This window comes from Cupressus sempervirens, chromosome 9 (genome assembly GCF_028749045.1).
Source record: "Cupressus sempervirens isolate cs-2001-9-10 chromosome 9, ASM2874904v1, whole genome shotgun sequence".
NCBI lineage: Eukaryota > Viridiplantae > Streptophyta > Pinopsida > Cupressales > Cupressaceae > Cupressus > Cupressus sempervirens.
In genome coordinates this window covers 527,005,209-527,017,950 of record NC_143126.1, presented here as the reverse complement: position 1 = coordinate 527,017,950, position 12,742 = coordinate 527,005,209, and positions in this window count along the sequence as shown.

Below are 12,742 nucleotides of genomic sequence, written 5' to 3'. Positions count from 1 at the left end.
TGTATGTATGCATGGTGTGTGTATGCATGTGTTTGTGTGTATGCAAGCTTCTGTAGACATCATTTAAGCACTGATATGCTACTCCGTTGTTCATCAACTTGTACAAATACATTTCAAAATATAGCAAAACAAGGTTTTACCAGTTCTAGTGGGCATAGATGAGGATGTTTGCATTGCCCTTGTTGCTGACAATGCACTAGGAAATAGTGGACCGGCAACTAAAGGAGGAGTCCACACTTCATCATGAGCTGAAGAATACAAAATTGTTAGAAAAGACATTTTCAATGGGTGAAGATCAAATGGGATACTAGCTAGAAATGTCCACAAAAATAAAGTAAGTGTTATAATGTTGATGAAAACAAACAAAGTGCTACTTACACGAAGGTTGTGCGCAACGACCATCACCATGTTCACCATGTGATGTCACAAATGATACAAATGTCTATACAAGTACACATAAAATTAGAGATCAAGATCCATAAGATAGTATAAAATATTCATATCTATTGAACTTCTATTATTACTTTAGTCGAATTACTACTTACCTGCAAAGATTGGATTCTACAGCCCAAATTTGTGCTCAGTGCCTCTTTCTCCTCACTTTTGTCACCCTCGATGATAATGTTAACAAGTTCATCAGTGTATCTTTGCTTGATTTGTTGGGTGATGAACACAGGGTCAGTACTAAGGGTGATGTTATGTAGATATGAAGCCTGTATTTCAGATCGCATTTGATTAGCAGTCATTCTAGCTTTTTCCTATCATTTGTGACATTAAATATTAGTAAAATTTCATCAAAACAACTCCAAAGCCATAAAGAAAAGAACATAATAATATGACATTTGTTTCTAAATTAACATTAAAATTTACAATATTTAATGTTTACCTCTACTGAAGCTGTCTGAGATGGTGCATCCATATCGCCCTGTGAAAAAAATTAGTAAGTCTTAGAAATCAGCAACAAAATTAAAGTAATAGACTTATCAAAAAAAAATATTAATAATAAAGTAGATTGTATATGTAAATCATTTGTCTTAAGTTAAAAATTTAGTGTAACTAATGTGTATATCTAAAAAAATATTTGACATGTTCTACTTAATGTTTATATGTGCACATATGGTTTAGAAAGAAAAGTTTGGTCGTACAAGACCCCATCATAGTTGAAATTGATCCTAGCTAGACATTTCATTGATCATCATGATCTTCATCCATGTCATCATCATCATCATCATCACCATCATCGTACTTGTCACTTTGATGTTTGTTGTCACCACCACCATCTTCTTCGCCATCATCACCATCTTCATCACCATCATCATCATCTTGATCACCATCATCATCATGACCATCATCACCATGATCATGATCATCATTAACATCATCATCATCATTATCACCATTATCGTCAACATGACCAAAATCATCACCATCTTCTTCATCTTCATCACTACATAACTGTTGTTCCTGATAATCATTTACTTCCTCTTCTGCTTCTTCAATTTCTTCTTCTTGGATCACATTATACTTTACTAGCCTTCCTCTTGGGTCATGTCTAACAACAAATGACCAACCTGGTTTTTGTGGAACACCAAAATAAAACACTTGCTCGCACTAGCTTGGAATAACATAGGGCTCATCTTCGACTGGCTCAAATGACCTTGTATTAATCATAGTAAATCCACTATCATGTTCAATAATAGTCCTATCAGGATCATTTTGATTTAGTCGTAACCTAAACCATTTGACAACAAATAGAACTATTTTGAATGAACTAAAGTCACACTCAAGTATATCATCCAAAATGTCATAGTATCAATTTTCAAGTCATTGAGGATGTATATCAGTTCTAGATGGAATATTGGTGACTGCGAAGACAACACTTATCTCAGAATCACACATTTTCTTCATTTCATCTAACTTTTTTGTGCGAAATTTATAGCCATGGTAGTACATAGCTTTGTCATGTTTGACCTACAATTATTCAAACATGTCAAGATTATTTGCATCGATCTGTGAGTTGATATTAAACTTATGTGTAATGATTAGTAATCTTATGCGTACCTTTGTATCTCTTAAGCCATATATTAGATCAAGTACCATTTGTGTAACTTTTGGATCTCCATTATGATGAGCTTCTTTAACCAACAATACAACACTATCCCATGTTAATGAGCGACCATTTTCTTGAGACTGTTCAATCCATACCATCATCCAATCAAGATTGTTTGCAATATACAAGTGTAGTGCATCCCACTCACGACCAACTATAAAGAAGACAATTACACTAGTTAGAAACAACTTATATATATTGATGATGAATAATAATGATTAAACTACAAAAAAAAAATTCTAATTACCTCTCACCCTCCTCAATCTACATTTTCCCCTCAGGGACTCCCCTTCGAATTTGTCATTAGAGTTGGGATCCCAAATGCGATCTACATGGATATTTGCTGCAAACTTTGGAAGATATTCAGTAATGTATACCATGGTCTGGTATATCATATATACCTCTATCATAGAACCCTCAGGACATTCTCTTTGTCAAACCAAGCCCTTCATAAATTTCAAGTGCCTCTCAACCATCAACATTGATCTAGCTTGTACAGGTCCACACAATTCAATCTCCTCAACTTGATGTATGAGGTAGTGTTCTTGAGCATTGAAAAAGGTTGGAGGTAAACACTTTTGCATTTCACACATAACCTATGGAATTTTTCTCTTCCAATATTTTATATCTTTTTTGTCAATCTCTTTAGATGATAACCACCTAAAAGAGATTCAACACACAAAACCACATAAATGAGATTTCAAATAAAATTATACAATAGATTTAAGAGAAAAAGCTACAAATCTAAGAAAAAACACTTCTAACCTCATGTATTTTCCAAGATCATATATAACTTGTTTAATACTATTGTCAAATTGTTGTGGAAGGGATAGAGGTAGGACGAACTGCAATCATTAAAAATGATCGTTTCAATATATTATTAAATAATGCAATAGGTAGTACATTCAATCTTTGAAATATACTATAAATAGAGAACATGACTTACCTTGACGAAGGTATGCCAATCATGTGTTTTCAACCCAAGCCCAAAATCACCTTTCTTTGATAGAAGAGTGCTTATATATGTAGCAAATCCTGTTGGAATATTTTTTTTTTTTATGACTTCTTTTAATGCATCACTCTGTTGCTCCATTAATAACCAAGGAAGGGCACTTGTATTTATGCAGTCTCCATTGCTATTTGATTCAATGGAAGCTTTTAGTGCACGATTGGATTCATGAATGTCGGTACAAATTTTGGCAATTTTTTCTCTATCATGCCTTCCATCCAACATTTTCCATAGTGTCTCTGTTACATTCTTTCCAATATGCATAGCATCAAACAAATGTGCAATTGGGAGATCCTTGTAGTACGGTAACCTACTAAATTGAGTAGGATAACTTTTCATTCCTCTAGGAAGTTGGTCATTGATGCCTTGACAACCTTCACAAGCATCAATTACAATATTAGTAAATATAAGACAATATCAAAATATAAATTTTAAACTTCGAATGACAAATTGGATATTACCTTGACAATTTAGTCGATCATATTCCAACTTCCATAAATGAGGTGTCATTCTTTGTGGCCTTGATGATGTCTCTTCTTTCCCATTGAAAAGATGTTTTTGGGCAATTCGATACCTATGATTATTGTGGAGAAAGTGTCTAAACTCATCAAACACCTACTTTCTTAAACTTCTCGAATGATGAGATTTCATCTTCAGACCACAAACTGGACAAGCAAATTTTCCCTTTTTCTGAAGGCCTACAAGATCATGTAGAAGTGGATCATGTACAATTATCAGGCACAACTTAAACATTTGATAGTAATGTGTAAGCACTATAACAGACCAAAAATATGTGATATTAACAATATAACATACCGCAAAAATGAGTTAGCCCAGAGGCATCATGTATTGTCCATACAAGCATTGCATGGAATTGAAATTGTCGATGTCCTATCGGTCTAGAAATGTCATACATAGTGATGCCATTCCATAACTTCAACAATTCATCAATTAGGGGCTCAATATACACGTTCATATCTTTAACTTGGTATTTACCTAGCAATTGAATGAACATAAACATTACATTATTATTATGACCATTTTCATGCACTATTTATTAATTAATTTAGATAACTATAAAATGAAAAAAATACCTAGCACAATCATTGACAACATTATGTGCTCCCTCTTTATGGGCATCCAAGGAGGAATGTTATTGTTAATAAAAAAAATAGGCCACATTGAGTAAACAGATCTCATATCTCCATATGGATTGACACCGTCTGCTGCCAATGAAAGCTTTAGATTACAAAGTTCTTCTTTAAAGTGTGACCATGTTTCTTCTATCTCTTTAAATGAAAAACCATCGGCAGGCATTCGCATAATGTCATCCTGACTTCTATTGTGTGCATGGTAATCCATAAATTGTGCCAAGGTAGCACACCCAAATAACCGTTGAAGACATGGAATAATGGGAATGTACTGAAGAACCTTGTGGGGCACTTTTTTTGTTATTTGACCTAACCGATATCTACTACTATGACAATTAGGGCATTCTGCTGCAAATTCATATTGTTTATGATATAGAATGTGATCATTGGGACATGCATGTATTGTTTGATACTTCATTCCAATCTAATCCATAATGTTAGATAATTCTCGGTATGAATGACGCAAAATGTTTGATGATGGTAACAAAAACTCACTAATCAACCTACAACAACAAATATGCATTGTTAATATAATGAATAGTAATTGTATGCTAACATTGAAGATGAAAAAAATGACATACCTTAGCATACGTGACATTGCTACATTGGATATACCATTCATAACCTTTAAGTTCACCAACAACACTATTGCCAAGAGTAGATTGTTTGGGAGCCTTCGTATAAGGGCTCATGTGCCTTCTCAAGTAAAGGTATATCAAGACCATCTTCATCATCATTATTAGATTCGCTAGTACTATCATTGTGAGCCTCTTCATCACCTGCCCCAATACCATCTTCTTCAATCATGTCCTCTACACATTATCATCTTCTTCCATGAGAGTGTTATCCTCAGCTTGGATATTCACACCTCCATGTTCCTCCAGTAGGAAATCCACTTTCAGTAATGGATTAAAATCATGGCCCCCTTTAACATGACCATGTTGCCTACAATGACTCTGGGCTGTTATGATTAGAATTCTTCGAGTCTTTAAGCCTTTACACTTCTTGCAAGGACAATAACATTTATTAGGTTTTCTTCGGAACTGAGCCCACAATGCAGCCATTGTCTCATTTTGTTCAGCATTCATATTGTCACGCATGGTCTTTCTTCATAGAAAAATATATCTGCAAATAAATTGGACATGTTGTAATTAATGTTTATATCTGCACATATGGTTTTTCTTGATTAACATTTTTTAATATAACTAAAATGATCCTATAATTTCTAGAAGGTGTAGATGTTTGCAAAATGTGTAGTACCACCCTTCTACCAAAAAAACACACCTAGTATACAATAATGGATAAGATCAAGACAACAATAATACTGGTCCTTTTGTTGATATGTCTTTTGAAGGTTGAATAAGGTCCTGATTTTGCTAACCCACTCTATTTTATCTAATATACTTTCTGCTTTCAGCACAATTGCACTATGTGCTAGAATAGAAAGCCATGAAACAAAGATCAGCAACCATTTGAGCATTGAAGGTGCCAATATAATATACAAATATGTGCACTTGTAGTTTGAAACTTGAACCAAAAAAGACACACACCTTTTAGTACTATTTTGTATGAAACCTTGTTGTTGATTTTGAATGTAAGACTTATAGCTACAGCATTAGGACCATTTGCCTTTTTTGAGTTCTTAGAACTTGATTTAGCTAGAGCTAGAGAATAAAAAGTACCATCATTAATTAAAAGAAATTAATTCATTAAAAAGTTTTGTGGTGCTTGCTAGATAATCAAGAAAACCAAATACTCCATATAAAATTACACAATGGATAATCAGACAGAAACAGTCAATCTCATTTTTTCGTTACTTAATTTAGAAGTTTAAAGTTTCCAATTACAAAACAATTTTTGTATCCTTCGGGGAACTTTTGGAAAAGACCAAAAGCCTTTACAATCACAAGAGATCAACTTGTAGTATGCTTAAATGTTAGTAAAGATCTGCATTGTAAAGTTTCCTGGAAGTGACTGGCGCACATTACAATTACTATGCCACTTAGGCACCATGAGATTGCCACATTGGCACTACGATAAACTTAACCATTTCTATTGGTTGGAGAGGCTATGGTGAATTAAAGTATATTGTTGTGAAGGAAGAAGGTATGATCATCAAAACCTTATTAGAGTAGCTGGAAATATATTAGTAAAGTTCGTAATAAATCTTCATGTGAGAATCTTTTCCATGAAGAGTTGGGCTGCTAATAACTTCATAGTCCACATGTTCAGTTGATGGTATAAATAGCTATGTAGTTCATACTTCTAGGCATCTTAAGCTAGGCATTACTTTCTTATGTCAATCATATTGCCTAAATTGGGCATAGCAAGTCAGCAAGAACAAGGCACATCAAAATCCTTTAAGAGCACTCAAAAGTCTTGGCACTAATTGGTGGATACTCATTGTAACAACTTGGTCATCCATTGCTATCTAGGATATTGATCATCCATTACAATTTTAAGAAAGATATTGGCAAATATTGTAGTTTGATGTGCACCAATATGAGAAATTAGAAGATAAGGAATCATATTAAGAAGTCAAATGATATGAAGGTATCATGTCAATACTAATGATAAATGAATTCAATAAAATAAAACATATTCATATGGAATTATTGAGTAAGAGCACTCTTAAAGAGGAGAGATCCACTTTTAGAGTAGGCCTCCAGTGTTCTTCATTTACCTTGACATCCTAGTAGGTGCTTCCAAGTCTACCAAGACACAAACAAATATGTTGCCATGCATCCTCTTTTGAATAGGGCAGCCAAAACCATATGTCTATAAAGGGCTTTCACAAGCCCACATCTTTGATATATGGGATATTTAGGACTTCCATTTGGCCTGTAAGTCGGGCATGCTTAATACATAAAGAAGAATGCCTAATCACTTGAAGAAGAATAGATACATATATACTTGAAGGTGCTTTCCCATGATTAGCTTCTCTAAGAATGCTCCCACATGCATGGCTAGAAAATTTCCCCAAAGTGTTGGAAGCATTTAGTTGAACAGAAGCATGTTGTGTATTAACTGATTCAAAAGTCATTCTTTTCTTCTGATTTTCTCCATAACTTGATATTCCTTGCAAGGATGGAATTGACTACACAATATCTGAAAGGCAATGCTTTTGACTACTTATTTTTGTAGTTATGTCAGATGTGTTACCATGAGAACTTAAAGAAACTAATGTTTGACCTATAAGATGTATACCTCATGCATTAGCTAGATGATATTCAGTTAAAAATAGAAGGCATACAACAGACACAATTGACATGCCCAACCCAACATGCTACCATTTTCAATCTAAAAAGTATAGTTAATTAGAAATAGAAACTTGCATGCTCGGGGGATCATGTGAAAGCTAGTTGCAAAGCATTTGAATACAGTTGATGTTTGACCACCAAATGAAGTCTTAACAAGAGAAGACCTTAATTGTTGAATGGAATTCCTATGCACTAATGATATTCTTGCTATATATGATGAACTAGTTTTCTAATGAGTAGAATGTGATGGGAGCCCCTCCTTTGGAGAATCCATTACTTTTCTTAGATGATTATCCTCCATTGATGGATAACCTAAAGTGCCTCCTAGATGCAATGGAGACTTTGAAGAAGTGAGATCATGGTTAAAATAATACTTTATAGCTGATGACAGTTTTTTAAAAGATTGGATCCTTGCAGGGTTGAGTGTGGATGTATTGACTCCATAATTGTGTCCACCAGCTGGGGGGCTTGAGCTAGTATACCATACATTCTTATGATTTGGTTCGGACATCAACCTAGTTTTAAAAGGTGAGCTTCCAATAGAAGTTTTTCTAGTATTATTAATTAAGGACAACCGAGAGTTCCTATCCCATGTAGTTAATGGACCATACTTTCCTCATTGTTGAATACCCTACACAACACTTAGATGATTTGATGGTGAAGATTCAACAAGAAAATTATGTTTTGGTAAATATCAAGATAATGGCATTCCCTTTTCAAACTCAAATACATCATCTACTAGAGATGAAAATCTTGACTACAAGCACCCTTGGCCCTGAAGATTAGAATCTATAAATGCATCAAGATTAGACATAGATTCTGACATTAAATTTGAAATTTTTGTTATCTCATTCTCTAGAGATGATTGACCATTGTCTAAAGGTCTCAAATTCACCTCATGATCCACCATTTGCATTCTTCTAATATCAATCTTGTTGAAATGAAACATGTGGATGGAACTGGAAAGAATACCAGATCCACTTGTTGAGTCCTTCTTGGACTTCAAAAGGGTAAAAAGAGGCTTGAAATCCATATCCAATTGTATTAGGAGGTAATAAGAATTTCCATAGTTTAGAAAACCCATGAGCAGTAAGTTTGAGCCTTTAATTATTGATTTAGGAAGCTTAACTGTAGCCACACGTTTTTCATACACCTGTAATAGGAAATATCGATAAACCAAAGCCATTAAAAAGCATGTCAAAAGATTTTAGTATGATTCTATTTTGAAAAAACATCTATACACTTTTCATACAGAAATAATGGCAAAAACTAGATAAGAAATAAGTTCATAAATTCTTTGTCTTGCTAAAAAATATTGGTAGGCATACAAAAAATAAAAAATATGGTTTGTTAGATAAACTATTAGAAGTGAATTTAATGGACTAAATGGAACATTATGTTTCAATAAAATAATTTTTCACAGGTATTCAAGAAGTCTCAGAAACCCAATGCACATCTCTATACCCAATTTGGATCTTGCATCCCTATATAGCCCATATCCACTCCTCAAGATGAACATACATGTCTACCATGTTCCTTTAAATCAACCTCAAAGAAAATTCTATCTTTAAATGGAAGTGTATTATAAGGGTTACTGGTCAATGTATGATCTTTCCAATGAATGAGAACCATGTACTTGTCTATTATCTAGATACTAGAAATAGAAGTACATTACCTTGCTCCCCACAAAGATGGCTTGCTTCAAAGTTACTCTAGACTTCTAGAATTGCATTGTGAGACTAAAGCATCCCTAGGTTAATAATATTTTGCATTACACTTGCATCTCTGCCTAGTGCAAGTTCCTTTGAACTGAAGTTACACTAATGAATGAATCACACAATACACTCACTCTTCACAAGATTAGTTAATGTCAATGCTAAGTAGTGGTCATTCTATTCGAGTCAAACACTGAATAGCTTTTTTGATAGCATGCTAATCTTGAAAGGAAAAAATAATGTCAGTTTAGATTTGTTGAGGAATTGTTGGATTGTTCTTTGTTAATTTGCACCTCGCTGGCTCAGCTAAACAGGGGGGAAAGACTTCTTTTGAAGGCATGGAAGACTGGATAATCATAAGATAACCATAGTAAATTCTGGCCTAAGATATAAGATAGTTCTGATATGCATAAAGGGAGAATAGGAATTAAGGAAGGATTGATGGAAGAAGGGAGGGGAAGATAGTAAGGAAGTACCTTCATTTGGTCAACAATGATGAAGAGTTTGACCTTATTTGAAGGGTGGTAATTGTGAAAGGTTGTGACCAATGCAAGGGGCACATGTGGTGAAGAGAAGTGACTCTTACATTGTAAGATATAAAGAAGAGGTTTCATTTGAGGAGGGCATCCAAAGGAGATAAAGTTGGGGAATAACATATTAATCTAAAGTGGTGATTTAATTTTTATGACAGGTGTTGAACCTTCCACGAATAATATATAAAAGAAGAATTTTTTTTATGATCATTTACCATTCATCACTTCCAAATACATTAAATTAACACAAAATCATCACTCCTCAATTTATGAATTACAACATTCTTTTAGTCATCATTCACTAACTATCAAATTGTCAAATCAAAGGAAATCATTCTATCATTCATCAAACATCAGTTGGGAATCAAACAGACTTGCAATCAATTCTTCAATTAATTCAATCAGTCTATATTAATCATTCAATCATCCTAAGTGAATAAAGAAATATAAAAGACAAGAAGACCATATGATTTAGATTATTGGGTATTCTTATTTGGTCTTTAGATATAAACTCATGTTTTGTAGAAATCTTGATTAGTGCTATGTTTATGCCTATTCTTGACCTAATTTTGTTGATAAAATTTTAACTAGGGTATTGGAGAAAGAAGAGCTGATCAAATTTTAGAACTGCAAGAAACTTCCTCGGAGGGCTTGAAGGAGGTAGTTATATCTTTGAATGTATTTAAAAGTATTTTTTGACAAATGATTTTTGTGGGAAGATCTTTGCTAACTAATACACTAATTTTTTTTTGTAGCTTCGTGATCTGCAGATACAAAACATGTTCAAGAGTATGGCTCAGCAAGTCTTTGGTTGAAACAAAACAAGTTGCTCCTTGTGTTAGGCCTTATTTTTTGTAATATATGAACTCTTCTATGCCATAAATTGGAATTCATTCTCGAAGTATGAGGAAAAGCTGCTTTTTCCCTTAAAATGGTAGACAGAGGATATAACTTCTAAAATTCAAGAAGTGTGAGATACTCATCCTCTAATCATATGAGCAACATGAGTTGTGTATTTTTAGATACCTCTTGATGCTTCTTGGAAGATCATTCCACATAATTTCCATGAGCTAGAGGGTTCTCTAAAGTCCAATTGAATATGGGAATTATTCTTAAAAGATACTATGTTCTCTTCGAACTTTGGAACTTTAAGTGGTAGCTCAGAAATTGTCAAAAATTACTAATTCAGTTCCATGGACTAAGAAGGTGTTGACTTCTAGATTGGGAAAGAAGACTAGGTACAAGGTATACATGGAATACTTGATCAAATGGAAGGGAAAGCTAGATATTGAAGCTACATGGATACCAGTGACTGATTTCAAGAAGAAGGGAATAGATCTCAACTTGATTTCTCCCACAGTCCCATGAGGACTTCTTTTGTTGGGGAGAATGGTGTAGTAGCACTCTAGGACATGTCAAGGTCCTATTTTTTTTGCTCTTTGATGGGCCATGGTATCTAATAATAGATAAATGAAATCTCAAAGTGTTATTCAAAAGTTGTGGAAAAAGATGTAAAGTTGCATTCCCTAGGTAAAAAGTTGTCAATGGGTCCAATTGTCTCTAGGAGTATAGTATATGATCCAAGGCATAGAATGGATTGGAATAGACTCTAGACTCATGTGAGATTGGGGAACCATTTGGTAAGGTTCTAGACATCTAGGCTGAAAGGAACCAAACATTTCCAAAAGTTGTCAAGAAATTGAAAAGTTGTCAAGTTGCAAGTTTGACAACTTTATGTGAAACTTTTGTAACTTGGTTCAATATTTTACCAATTAGTCATCCACTCCCAGAATTCAATTTGGGGAAGGTTTAGGAAGGCTATGTAAGCCCATCCAAACTAGTTTGTATGGTTGGATGTTGTGTTTTTCAACTAGAAGCAATTGAATGCTGGGCAATTTTGACTGTACAACTATGCAATGGTGAACATCCACGGTCATATTGATTGAAATTTGAGTTATTTTACATTTAGTAGTTAGAGTATGTGGTTTGGATATTTTGTACATAATTGTGTGTATTCTTGATTAGTTTTGTTGGGCTAATACTTATTATTTTGTACTTTGCTAGTTACTGGACAAACCCAAGCAGTTTCAAAAGAATGGAGTCTAGATTCATTTCTTGTGGTTAAAAATGCATGTAATTATGGGAAATGAAAGAAAAATCTATATACATTATGTCATTTTTTATTGGAATGGAGGAGTTGCAGTTTGCTATTGTTACCAGCCATCCCTAGGCATGCCCTACAACAACCTAGCTAGGTGGTTGACAGAGAAATGTGCTTGGACATTGCAGGAGTGGATTGAACTTCAAGAAATTAATTTGGATTGTGTTAGGGGAATGTATAAGGAGTATGCAATATCCTTGGTAGGAATTGATCAAACCATTTGAAGGGGTATTAAAAGCCTAATTCAAGACTAGTTTGTGTAGACCTACAAACCCATGGAAACCATCACCTTTGGGTTTGATATATATGTTTCCTACCTTGTAGGATAGAAAGGTCTTCTAATGAGCCTATTCAACATAATTTCTTTCTATTGTGAGATTTTTAGGATTTTAATTAAATTGACATTTCATGTTATTTTTCGGCATGCTATAATTTTGTACATTATACCCGGCAGAATGAAAACTTCTCTATTGTTTTCTTCATGTAAATAAATCCAAGACAATTTGTGTATTGTTCATCAGTATAGATTTTATCGTGTGAAACATCTGCATAACATCATGAATTTGATTTTTCTTTCTTGTAATTTCTTCCAAAGGCTACCAATAATAGAAACCATTAACCTTTTTTTTTTCAATTGGCCCTTTGAGCATTTAGAGGGCTGAAGACTCTATTATTGATGAAGTTTAATATTCTAATCACTTGTTCACCTTTGCTCATCCCTAAGAACCCTAACGTTGGCATGATACCCTCAAACTATCTAGCATAGTTGGCTTGATTGCATAGTAATAGATTTGTAGGTTATT